Source organism: Brachionichthys hirsutus, chromosome 17 (genome assembly GCF_040956055.1).
Source record: "Brachionichthys hirsutus isolate HB-005 chromosome 17, CSIRO-AGI_Bhir_v1, whole genome shotgun sequence".
Lineage (NCBI taxonomy): Eukaryota > Metazoa > Chordata > Actinopteri > Lophiiformes > Brachionichthyidae > Brachionichthys > Brachionichthys hirsutus.
In genome coordinates, this window is record NC_090913.1 from 5,207,495 (window position 1) to 5,220,900 (window position 13,406).

The window sequence follows — 13,406 nt, forward strand, 5'->3', positions numbered from 1 at the left end:
CTGGTTCTGCAGACGAGATGAAGTCCTGATCAAGAGCTATTTATGATGAAGGAGACACATAGTAATATATTAAGAAGCTTTTCTGCGCTGCACTCTATGACGAGTGAATGCCTGTAACGATTTATATTTGTCTCTCTGTTATGCTAGAATAGTGATGACGGTGATGATGATGATGAGGATGACGATCACAATGCAGTGAAATAAGAGATCTTGAAAACTACGGAAAAACATTTTTTTTATTTGACCTGTTTATAGTTTATTTCCTGTTATCATTTTGTCATTAAATGCAGGTGTGATTATATTCAAATGCAATTTTATTCCTGAATATTCAAAAGAAGACCAAGGAGGCTTTCTTTGTTGACACTTTTTCTATATTTCTCTTTAAACTCCCCAAAGATGGCCGCCCGAGTGGATCGGCTGACTAACCACAAAAGCACAAAGAGACTCAATCAGCATTTAAGTGAACATTTAACTTTTTGACTTCCTTAATACTTCTTCTCCTCCCTTTTTGAGTACATCTCCTCGTGCTGTTTGAAATTCAGAAATGATTTCTGTAAATAATCTGACAAACACAAGTTCAGACCTTTTATTTGTTTGTTTGTTTGTTACATCAGTTCTGCGCTGTGACAATATATGACACCAGGGTTGAGGCCTTACCCATCATTGGCAGACAGAGTAGGACAGATTTGCCCTTGACCGCTGATCTGAGATCAGTGTTTTGCCCTCAAATGTTTTCGGGTCCACCGAGTGGCAATATCTTCCCAAACCTGTACGTAGCTTCCTTTCTTAAATTCAAGATTTGTGTACACTAGTCTACAAAGGAGACGTCATATTGTCAATAGCAATTTCAAATATTCACATTGGAATTTAGATTTTAGTGATGAAACTTTGTTTACAATAAAAAAAGACTAAAAATGTGAGTGGTGTTGTTTTAGCCATCTTGGTTTGTTTGGGTATGAGTGGCTAACCGTAGCATTACGCGCTACTGTGTAGTTTGGAGGGACCCAAATCTGCAGCCAGAACATAAGATACCCCGCAGATACACAAATGTATAACCTATAAGCTCCAAAATACATTGTTTCTTTGTTGTGTTCTGGTGTTTTGAAATAGGAATAGCGCCGATCCTTTTCTAAACCGTAAAAGTTGTGCGCTCTTAATTCTAAAGAAGATTGTTTTGACGGTTTGCCGCCGTCGTGCAATACAACGGGAGCCGTTTCTTCGTTCGCTCTTTCTCTCTTGACCTTTCTGAGGCATTATTGAACCTGAACCACACCAGCTGAAAAACAAGGACAGTGCCTTTCATTTTATATATCAACACCCCCCCCCCCCCAAGGCGACCACGCAACACTAGGATAACAAAACTCTGCCAGTGTGATTGTAGATTATATAAAACCTCCCACTGTTAGTAGTAGTACACATAGTATAGTAGTAGTACATATATTCACAGCGCTAAAATGACCCACTGGCTTGATTCTGAAAAAAATGCACAAAATGGCCAAATAGATGGCAGACATATTTTAAGTCTGTTAAATATTGCTGTTTAAATCAAGCAATTTAATTACACAATTTTTAACACCCCCCCCCCCCCACACACACACACTACTGTTAACATTTAGAAATATTGATTTAGCGTCATTCTCCTTGAATAAACTGAATCCAGTCGTGCCTCCGCCAGGTCTGCCAAATCCAACGGCCGCTCTCCCGTGTGAGGCGTGCGATGCATTAACAGGATTATTTTTCGTTAGCTTGTGCATCTCATAGGGACACAGCTCGCCTTGCCATTGCTTTGACCTAATTGGTTTGCATGTGGAGAGAATGGGGATCTCATTGGCCCGCTTCGATTGGCAGCCGTGACATTGACTGCAGTGATCAGAGCAAACTGTCATTGTGGGTGGTACTGTAGGAAGCATGCAAGACAAGAGGCCACACACACACACACACACACACACACAAAGTACAGAAACACACTCTATCCCTCCCTTTGTCCTTTGTGGAGTGGTTATCGCCCCTCCTCTCGGTTCCCCAGGGGAGTCCAAACCTGCTGTGCCATCAGAATCTCATCCTGTCCTTTTTCTCCCCCCCCCCCCCCTCAACCCTAATCTCATCATATCTCACACACTTGTCTTCCACCCTTTCTCCTCTCCTTCCCTCCTGTAGCACTGCCACACCACCAGGATTAGGAATATTGAAACTATTCTGTTGCTTTCCAGCCTGTGACCCTCCTCAAAAAGTCCCACCCTCTGTCTTTCGACAACCCTGTTAATCCCTTCTTTTCCTCTCCGTTCGTACTTTTCTTTCTGGCTATTCAGACGTGATTCATACACGTCCCGTCAGAAAATCAGAATAGGAGTTAAGCATTGGTCTTTTGTGCCGAAGCAAGGTCATTTTTAATGGCAATATTGCAGGTGGAATTTCTATTTGGCTGCATATTCTGTTAAATTGTATCACATATTTTCTTTTATAGAGCATTTAAAACACAAAGAAAACTGAGTTTAGCATCAAAGACGTTTCATTCTCAGCTATGTTACAGTTTATTATCCATGAAAATACAATCTCATCCTGAACATGTTTTTTTTTTTATCCCGGCTCAAAATCAAATAGGAAACTGAAATAAATGCAAATGAGTTTTTTTTCTTCTCTATTATGATTTCTCACCGAGCGTGCAAAGCCTGACTGTATCTCAATATGAATCCACGAAGATGGCTACTGCCTTTTGCAAAACCTGAGGGGATTTCGGCATCACATCTTGACAGCAATTAGTGGCACAATCTGTTCTATGCTTGCTGATATAACTAGGCTTTGGACAGATCTCATACTGAAGTGTTACAATGTTCTGTACATCTTAATATTATTCAACTGTGGAAGAGGACTCTGACTACAAAAATCAACTGTGCTTTTTAAGCAGATGTTTCAATCAAAAAAAAAGATAAAATGATTTCTCACCTTATTGTGGCCTTTCTTATAACAATCTGGAGTTTCTTTTTGTGTCCATGGCTTCCTATCTGGGTGTGAAAGAGAAAAGCAAATAAATACCAGAATGCAAAGACAAAAAATTGGGATTTAATGATTCAGCTTGTTCTATTCACTAAAATCAAAATGTGATAAAAAATAATAATAAAACATATCTGTAATATTCACCAAAGCCTGTGATGCCTGTTCAAATGATAGATTCTTATACAAAAAAAAAACAAAAAACATATAAAATATCAGAAAAGATTTACAGATACAAACAAAAAAGGAAGTATAGAAATGCCTTCAAATATTCTGGAGAGGAGATTAAAAAAAGTTCAAAGAAATGCTTCTTTTAAGAAAATGTGTATGTTTTTTAATTCGATTTTCTAGTAGTTGCGAACAAAACTTGGTGTTTTTTCTCTTTGTGTGTTGTGTGTTGTCTTAATATTTGAATGTATTTTACCGCAGTGCAAATTTGCCAAAGATGTCATATCACTTGATTTATCTCCTTCTTTGTTTTGTTTCATTTTTTTTTTCCTGAATTGTTACCAATTCTGTTCAGAAAACAAAATAAATTGTGAATTTGTTATTATGCTTGTTTTTAATATTTTATTGTTAATACCACTGTTAACTTTATTTCCTTGGTTTGCATTAACTGTAAAATATTAAATTGCAGTTTGCCTGATACATCTCTTCATACTCGATTTATGTACCAGCCCATCCGTCCACCTGAGTGACTGTTGTTGGTGAATTATTATGTACCTGTAATGTGAAGCGAAGAAGTAATTATTTGTAAATATTTGCCATAATTTTATTGGTCCTTCAGAATAAAAAATACTTTTTTGGAAGTTAACGTTCCAGTGTCTGTACTTAGCTGGAGATGTTTTGTCATGGAAGTAAACACACAAAAAATACACACATATATGCTTTTAAATATAAATGTAGATGTCACATTCCTCAACATCCAGTATCGGCCTGGACAGCTGCTGGCGTCCACAGCAGGAGGTTTGTGTATGTCTCCCTGTAACCCTGCAGTGCAGCTTCATTCTGGGGGACACAGACTCGTCTCAGGGCATCTGTCTGGAAGGGGAGGTGCACAGGTCCCCCGCTTCAGAGTGAATGGAGCGTCCCAGTCTTGGCTGCTGGCCGAGAGCAAACGTGGACGTGTGTGTGTGTGTATATGTGTGTGTAAGAAAGGAGGAGAACGGGGGAGGGGGTGATAATCAGACACAAGCCATGACATGGCGACAACAAGCCACATGCAGGAAACAGCACAAACCCATCTTGTGAAACAGGCCGATCTGTCCGCAGCTTGGGTCCCTGCCCAGGACACAAGAATGGTGTGGTTCACTTTAGTGTGTGTGTGTGTGTGTGTGTGTGTGCGTGCGTGTGTGTATCCATCCAGCTTTTCCGCTTTGTGGGTCACGGGAGCTGCTGGCGCCTATCCCAGTTTGCTATGGGCAATAGGCAGGGTACACCATGGACGCCAAGCCACACAGAGACAGACAACCAATCACACACACTCTCATACACTGCGGACAATTTGGTGTAATTAATCCACCAAAATGGAATGTTTTTGGAAGTGGGAGGAAACCCATGCGAACATGGGTAGAATATGCAAACTCAGCACAGATAGGATTCGAACCCGGTACCTTCTTGCTGTGAGGCGACAGCACTAAACATTTCCAAGAGCAGACTGGGGGGGGGCAGAGCTTTCCGTTATCAAGCTCCTTTATTGTGGAATCAGCTCCCTGATTGGGTTCGTGAGGCAGACACCATCTCTATGTTCAAGAGGAGGCTAAAGACTCTCCTTTTTAACAAATCTTATAGTTAATCAACCATTAACCACCGTTAACCATTTCCATTTCAGCAAACAAATGTACAATTAATCAAAGTAACGCAAGCAAATTGTATCCTTCACGATTCCTTATTTAGACCGTCTTCTTCTGCAGTCATATGAACTGAAAGCTGGAAAGAGACGAATCTTAAGGCATTAATGGACAGTTTAATTCTGTAAAACCATACTTTAATTGCTCAGCTAAGCTGGAAGACAATTGCATTTTTGTCCAAAACAATCACTGTTAGTAACGGCGCTTGCTGACAGGTTGATGCAAGTTCTGTCAGATCAATGCCGGTGTGAAAAATGAGGCTCTGAGCCACACCCTGCACGCTCGACAAGTTGCTTCAGATTACATAACATGACTACGCTGGACATATTCCACCTTCCCTCCCCTCCAATCCAATCCATTTCCTACTCCTCTGGCTTCCTATTTGAAAGCAGGAGACGGACAACAGCGGTGCTTATGGAGGCCAAGGAGTCATGCAAATTAGCGTCAGTCAATATCAGTAGTTTTTGGCCCTCTAGAGCCCCCGTAGTTAAGAAGTATGGGGCCAACTGAGCATAATTGGGCCTCAGCTGATTAGTCAAGAGGGACTCGTGCAGGAGCGAGAGGGGGATGTGAAGGAGAAACGCAGTCGAGAGCAGGCCCTTTGAATCAAACAGGAAGAGGAAGAGAGAAACTGAGAAAAGGAGGAGAGGATGGAGCATGGCGATAAAACAGTACTACTACAGTACTACTTGCAGTACGGCATCACCCCTGCTGATTCCACCATTCAAGAGGCTGCAAATGCTGCTGCCCATAGCGATGCCTGCAGCTTCGGCAGCTACCACCCGACGGACCTGGAGAATGCTGACAACACCGTCTTGCTCGGCGCGTCCTCCAGCCAGTTGAGAGACGCTCTGGGAAAATACAGTGAAGAGGCAGAGAAGCTTGGCCTCCAAGCGAGCTGGACAAAAACCAAGTTCATGCGTGTCGGTGACGGATTGGATCCACCTCCCATGCAGCTTGGCATGGACATTATACCAGTCAAGAGTTTTGTGTATCTGGGGTCCATTGTGACAGACAAGGGGGACCTAAAACCAGAGATTATCCACAGAAGAGCCCTGGAACCCTCAGCTCTGCAGGCTCTGCAGGCTCTCCGGAAACCACTCTGGCGGTACCAGACCATCTCACACACGTCAATCTGCGGTACTCTCCATCCTGCTCTACGGCCCTTAAACACGGCCCTGGCTGCCAGAATAGATGGCTTTGATATCAGGGCTCTCAGAACCATCGAAAGCATCAGGTGGCCCCAGTGGATTTCCACCTCCATCTGTCCTTCTAGGTTCTTGTCCTGAATAGCAAACTTGCTCATCACTTCTTCATCTCCTCCGTCTCCTTCACCAACGTGCCCATTGAGGTCTGCTCCAATCACGGCTCTCTCTCTAGGGATGCTCTGCAGCACTTCATCTAAGTCACTCCAGAACTTCTCCTTCTCCTCTAACCCACATCCTACCTGTGGAGCGAACCCACTAACAATATTCAATCTCCAGCTTCAAGCTCATCGGTCTATCTGACACTCGATTCACCTCTAGAACACTCTGCACAAACTCTTCCTTCAAGGTAACCCCTCCTCCATCCTGCTCCTAAGCTTCTCGCCTTGCTTCCTTCCCACTTGGTCTCCTGGACACACCAACCTTTCTCCTCATCATCATGTCCACCAGCTCTCTAGCTTTTCCCATCATCGTCCCAACATTCAAAGTCTCGACTCTCATTCCCTCATCTTTTGCTGCTGATGCACTGCACAGTATGAATATGTAGTAAGAATGGTGTGGGGGGAAATATTGAAATATATATATCTTATTAAATCCAAGATTTCACAATCTGGGGGGGGTTAAATTGTGTTTTGTGGATGTTTTTGTTTGCATAGTGCTATTTAGCATATGTGGGTGATGCAAAAAAAAAAAAAAAAAAAAAAGAAAAATTGCACCTCAAAGCCTGTTTGAGGTGCAAGGTTTTTATAGCAGCACTTTCTGGCATAAAAACTACTTCTTTGGGTCTTCCGGGTATTTTCACATTTGTTATCTGAGTCACATTGTCTCGCTGGCCATTTCATATTTAAGGGGATGAACATGATTCGTTTCATCTAAATGCTAAAGGGTTCCTTTCCATGTGAGATACCAAGAGCAATGCAAGGTGGTGGAATCAGATGTCCCCGTGTAATGAGTCTGGTATCAAATCAATCAATTATTTGAAACGTTAAACTCTTTGTCGAACAAGACAGTGACATTTGGAAACTATGATGAGGGACTGAAAAAAACAGTATTACTCTGAATGTAATTACCTGCCACCGATGTCTATCGTTACTTTTAATCATTGAGTGTTATTACTGGTCCACTAAAGAAGTCTCTTTAAAATTCCGGGAGTCTGTGAAGGAAGTCCGTCCTTTGCTGCTCCGCCTGTTGCCTCATCAAAATCAAATGAACAAAACCTCTCTGACAGACTCACAGTGGGGAAAACGTGGCTTGACCTTTTCACAGAAGACATTTGGACCTCACAGAATGAGCGTTTACATTCCTCTTATTGCCCTTCATAACAGCATCAGCGTACACACACACACACACACACACAAAGAAATCACCATGGTGATAATAATGCAGCTTGAAGAGTGTTTGTGTGTTATGTTTTAGTCATTAAGACACCAGGAATAGTTTTTTCCTCTTCTTCATGTCACTCATTCACACGGATACTACATGTAACAAATGTCAAGTGTGTGTGTGTGTCTGCGTGTGTGTGTGTGTGTGTGTGTGTGTGTGTCAGCATGTTCACGTCAGACCATTGACAGGCATGGAAGCAGCTTGCTTAACTAATAGCTTCACTAATAGGTCTGCCCCCCCCCCTTCTGCAAAACCGATATGTATGAGCTGAGCAGAGAAAGTGAGGAGAGAGCAGGGAGGAAAAACGTTGGGAGGGCAGTGCAGAGACCCTGTTGCCCTCCGATCTGACTCTAGCTCCACTTCACTCCCTGAGGGTCTGTCTCTGAGGATAGTGCTATGATGAATAGGCCTGTCTAAGCTAACCTAGCAGAGACCAATTAGAGAGAGAACGAGAGAGAGAAACAGAAAAACAATAAGAGAAACTGAAGCAAAGGGGGAGACAGAGGGAAGAGAATAATTCGAGACGGAGGGCAGATAGGTTAAAAAGAGGTAGAAGGAACGGGGCAAAAGACTTTGGAGCAATACGTGTGTGTGTGCGCGTGTGTGTAGGTGTGTGCGTGTGCGTGTGTGTGTGTGTGTGCATGAGTGAGCTGCCAGTGTTCAGGGAGGAGAAGCAGTGTGAACCTCTTAAGTCTTGTCTGCAGCTGAAGGAGAGGCTTTGACAGCAGAGACAAACAAATAGGACTGCCCTGAGCCCAATGCCCCCCCGTCCGTTCTGCACAATATCCTGTCAGCCATCAACACATTAGCTATATCAATTATTTAAACCAGCACATTAAGTGTTGGTGACAAAAAAAAATATTGAAATAAATGTACCAATGTCTGCTAACGTCCGCATCCTGCAGGTCTCTACTCCTGCAGGTCTCTACTCCTGCAGGTCTTTACTCCTGCAGGTCTCTACTCCTGCAGCTCTTTACTCCTGCAGGTCTCTACTCCTGCAGGTCTTTACTCCTGCAGGTCTCTACTCCCGCAGGTCTCTACTCCCGCAGGTCTTTACTCCCGCATGTCTTTACTCCTGCAGGTCTTTACTCCTGCATGTCTTTACTCCTGCATGTCTTTACTCCTGCAGGTCTTTACTCCTGCATGTCTTTACTCCTGCATGTCTTTACTCCTGCATGTCTTTACTCCTGCATGTCTTTACTCCTGCAGGTCTTTACTCCTGCATGTCTTTACTCCTGCATGTCTTTACTCCTGCAGGTGTTTACTCCTGCATGTCTTTACTCCTGCATGTCTTTACTCCTGCATGTCTTTACCCCTGCAGGTCTTTACTCCTGCAGGTCTCTACTCCTGCAGGTCTCTACTCCTGCATGTCTTTACTCCTGCAGGTCTTTACTCCTGCATGTCTTTACTCCTGCAGGTCTCTACTCCTGCATGTCTTTACTCCTGCATGTCTTTATTCCTGCAGGTCTTTACTCCTGCATGTCTTTACTCCTGCATGTCCTTACTCCCACAGGTCTCTACTCCTGCAGCTCTTTACTCCTGCAGGTCTCTACTCCTGTAGGTCTTTACTCCTGCAGGTCTTTACTCCTGCATGTCTTTACTCCTGCATGTCTTTACTCCTGCAGGTCTTTACTCCTGCAGGTCTCTACTCCTGCATGTCCTTACTCCCACAGGTCTCTACTCCTGCAGCTCTCTACTCCTGCAGGTCTCTACTCCTGCATGTCTTTACTCCTGCAGGTCTTTACTCCTGCAGGTCTTTACTCCTGCAGGTCTCTACTCCTGCAGGTCTCTACTCCTGCATGTCTTTACTCCTGCATGTCTTTATTCCTGCAGGTCTTTACTCCTGCATGTCTTTACTCCTGCATGTCCTTACTCCCACAGGTCTCTACTCCTGCAGCTCTTTACTCCTGCAGGTCTCTACTCCTGTAGGTCTTTACTCCTGCAGGTCTTTACTCCTGCAGGTCTTTACTCCCGCAGGTCTCTACTCCCGCAGGTCTCTACTCCCGCAGGTCTTTACTCCCGCATGTCTTTACTCCTGCAGGTCTTTACTCCTGCAGGTCTTTACTCCTGCATGTCTTTACTCCTGCATGTCTTTACTCCTGCAGGTCTTTACTCCTGCAGGTCTCTACTCCTGCAGCTCTTTACTCCTGCATGTCCTTACTGCGGGCTTATAAGTGCAAATGCACACAAGAAAAACATCAGATCATCAGAGAATCAAAAGAGCATCTGCATTAGCAGCCCCACGTCTGTTTAACAAAGAAGATGTTCATCATTTCAGCAAAGTTTCTATGGAAACTTAAGCCACGTTCCAAATACGCCATTGCTAAACGATTTCTCTGTTTGACCAAATACTTGGCCGACACTTTGTGTGGTTTTACAATCTTTGTTCTCACTCTCAAATGTTACATTACACTGGAAAACTTTGACGCCCAATGTCAGCCCACTTTGGCATGAAATCCCACTCCAGCTTCCTTTTCCCGTGTCTCCAGATGACCTCTGTCATCCTCCTCCCATCTCTGAGACAATTACAAACATCCCACTTCCCCCATTCATCACCAGCAATTAAACAGCGCAGACAGAGGCCGCTTCATAAACAGAGACGGGAAGTGCGAGGAGACAAACGCGAGAGGAATGAGGCAACAGAAAGAGAAAGAGAGAGGAAGGCTGACAGCACAATTAAGGTTTTTAATTCTCTGCTTGAGTGGGCTGGGCCAGTCTTTATGCTAATTAGGATGCCATGGCCACGTAATAAATCTCTATGATCCAGCCTCATTTTCCCTCCGTCTCTCTATCCGTTGCTTTCACACACACACACACACACACACGGACCCAGTGAAAGTTCACCCATTACTTTTCATGGCTGTTCCCTCCGGCTGGAGTGTTAATGATTTTGATTAAATTGTTTTTCGTGCATTTTCTCCTCCTTCCCTGAGATGCGAGAGCCTCAGCGTGTCAGCGCACGCCGCCAACTAGTCCACCAAGCACCTGCTGCCTTGGCTCAACACAAGAACCGCACACACACAGTTCCTCCACTTGCTGAGCCCTTTTATTGGTGCTTTCCGGGAATGTGGCTCACATGCCCTGCCACTGTTCTAAACACACATTTAAAGTACACTGAACACGGAAGATGTTCTCTTATCTGCTCATCGCCACTTGACAGACACGTCTAATGATGGCATCTGCAGATGGGAGGAAAACAGCACAACACCACGTAGATAATTGGAGGGGGGGGGGGGGGAGAAAATGAGACGTAGCTACGTGGACAACTGCAGGCTGTTTGCTAAAGCAGCAACGAGCAGATATATTTTCATCCTCATTTAGGTCACCAGGACGTGCACTAATCAGTGTGTGTGTGCGGGGGGGGGGGGGGCGGTCCTGAAAAGTATCCCAAAGCCAATTTAAACAGAATCAGTGTAAATCCTCAAGTTAAATAAATGAAGGTAAAGCAACTGCCAGGGACTTTTTATTATTTATTTTAAGACGCACACATCGTGAACATTCTGCCTCACTTCAGCCGAGGCTGGTAGGAGGGTCTCGTCTGATGCACCTTTTTTTGGGGGGGGGTTGGGTTACTCATGGTTACGCTGTCAGCCATTTTGTATGGCGTCATAGCCAAAGCAGCCACAGCCCCGACCACCAGAGCCAGGTGTAACAGGTACAGCGCCGCACGGAGACAGATCAGAAGCAGCGACACGCCGACGCTGGCCACGCACCACGGCCAGGCCAGGAGCAGGAGCAGGGAGCGCTGGAGGGAGGCGACGACCAGCGGCGGGATGGACAGGAGGAGTCTGAGCAGCGTGGCGGTGAGCCAGGAGTAGAGGGACAAAGGGCATAAGACGAGCGCCACCGCGGCCTCGCCCGGGAACGCCGCCTAAAAATGGAATGTGGAAAGAGGCTGATGGCATCGAGCTGGTGTTTAATAATATCCAAACACATGTAAGGCGCTGACACCAAACACAAACACGCTCTTGAGAGGGTCATAAAATCTTTGCCGTTGAAAACGGTCACCTTCCGCGTCTTAAAATGACCAGAGCGTCATCCAACAGAGTCAAGCAGTCGACGAGAAAACCGAAATAATACGCTGGAAGACACCAAAGTGCTCCATAGAGGCCATCCCATATTGAGCAAACAAGAAACATACAAACACTGTCGAACCTGGAAAATCAAACCAGTGCTTTGGGAGTCGTGGATTGAGGTGTAAAAGCATCCAGTATCTCACCAGATAAAATATAAGAGGAGAAAAACAAACCGAGTTAACGACAACCTTTGTCAGTTTCTAACGTTCTTCTGTCATTTGCATTCACCCACCTCACAAGGATTTCCACACGCGGTGCCATTTGTCGTCTGAGCCTTGTGAAGCCCTGCAAAATGAACAAACATGACAGATGTGAATTACTGATGTTCTAAAGCACCTGCCTCACAGAAAGCCACATAATGTTCAACTCACAGAGGAAAAGCAAAATGAGAGCGACCGTCAACAGCAGCCTCATTTCTCCTCCTCGCCTGGAAAAGAAGGAGATCTAGACCCTGAGCAGCTCAATCCGTTCTCGCATTCACACGTGAAGATTCGGCACACAGGTGGAAGCACTTTATCAGATTTGCGTCTCCTACCCAAACACTTTGCTTTGGGACTAGATGGACTCCGTCTGCTCACCGCTGCTTCTTCAACAGGCTCGCGCTTGACTGTAAAGTTTCACACTTTCCTGCTAGATTTCATTTAATCGTCCTCCTCAGGACTTTGAGCACGACACGCGCTCCCTGCTCCAGTTCTCCATCAGAATGGGCCCAACTGCAAAAAAGAAGAAAACAAGGCGTTAGGGGATTTCAGCGCCACCTGTTTGTGTGGAGGGATGCAGACAGGACCCATCTCCTTGGCAGATGGTCACATGATTGTCTTTCAAGCTGGAAACCTCTAAATCATTACCTACTCCTCCTTTTCTCCTTCCATAACGCGACGTGTTGATTTATGAAACAATACGAAACACCCAACGTAGAAAAAAATGACAGGAAAGCATTCAGACAGGGGAGAACATGGGGCACAACAGAAATGAGGAGTCTTCCTCATCGGTGGCGGCTGGCTTTTAGTCCAGCTGTTCCCCCCCCCACTCACTCATACCGCTCTGATCCATCAACATCCACCCAGCAGGAATCCCACCTCCACTGGAGTAGCGTGTAGGTTATGAGTCTGAGAAGGATGTTTGTTTTCCATCACCAACCTTCACCTCTGTCTTAATCCCCACCATGCACCCTCTCTCAGACTCAATTAAGCCCCCCCCCCCCCCCCCCCTTAATCATCACGTCAAGCCATTACCCTTCTCCTCCCCGCTGAGATGCCAAGGAGAACCTGCCACAAGCAAACGCCAGTCAGAAGCAGCACAAAGTGCCATTATGTCCTGGGAGAAGGAGCGTGGTCGGATGCTGGTCGGATGCTTGCAGGCAGTGATCATCATTCGGTCTATGATAACAATGATGCACCAACAATCCTTTCTGCCGTTATAACTAACCACTATTTTGAGTGGCTAGATCTTCATCTGTCCTTCATTTTTAGCTCAGTATTTTTAATAGAAAGGACCTGTGTGTTTTTACTCGCCCAAATTAATGCTGGAAATTTGGACGTTCCAGTTGCTAATTTAGCTTGCATCACAAAGCAGCTAAAGCTTTGGAATATTTTACTGCTGGAAAAGACACGAAACGATCACCATCCCTTCTTTGGTGTGAAGCCTTAAAGAGAAACGGCTTCGCAAAACCGCAGAATTAATCCAAGAGAAATGAAATTAGGAATATTCCGTTCACCAGAATCTATTTATTATCCTGTTTTACACCTAAAATCTGTCACAATGCAAGTTTAAAACAAAACAAGCACAGATAAGAAATAAAAGACAATCCAGACCATGAATCACATAAAAGTAACAAATTAGCAATTCTCTGCTTTTTATCTATTCAGTGAAGTTTAACACTTAGAGGAACGCACAACATT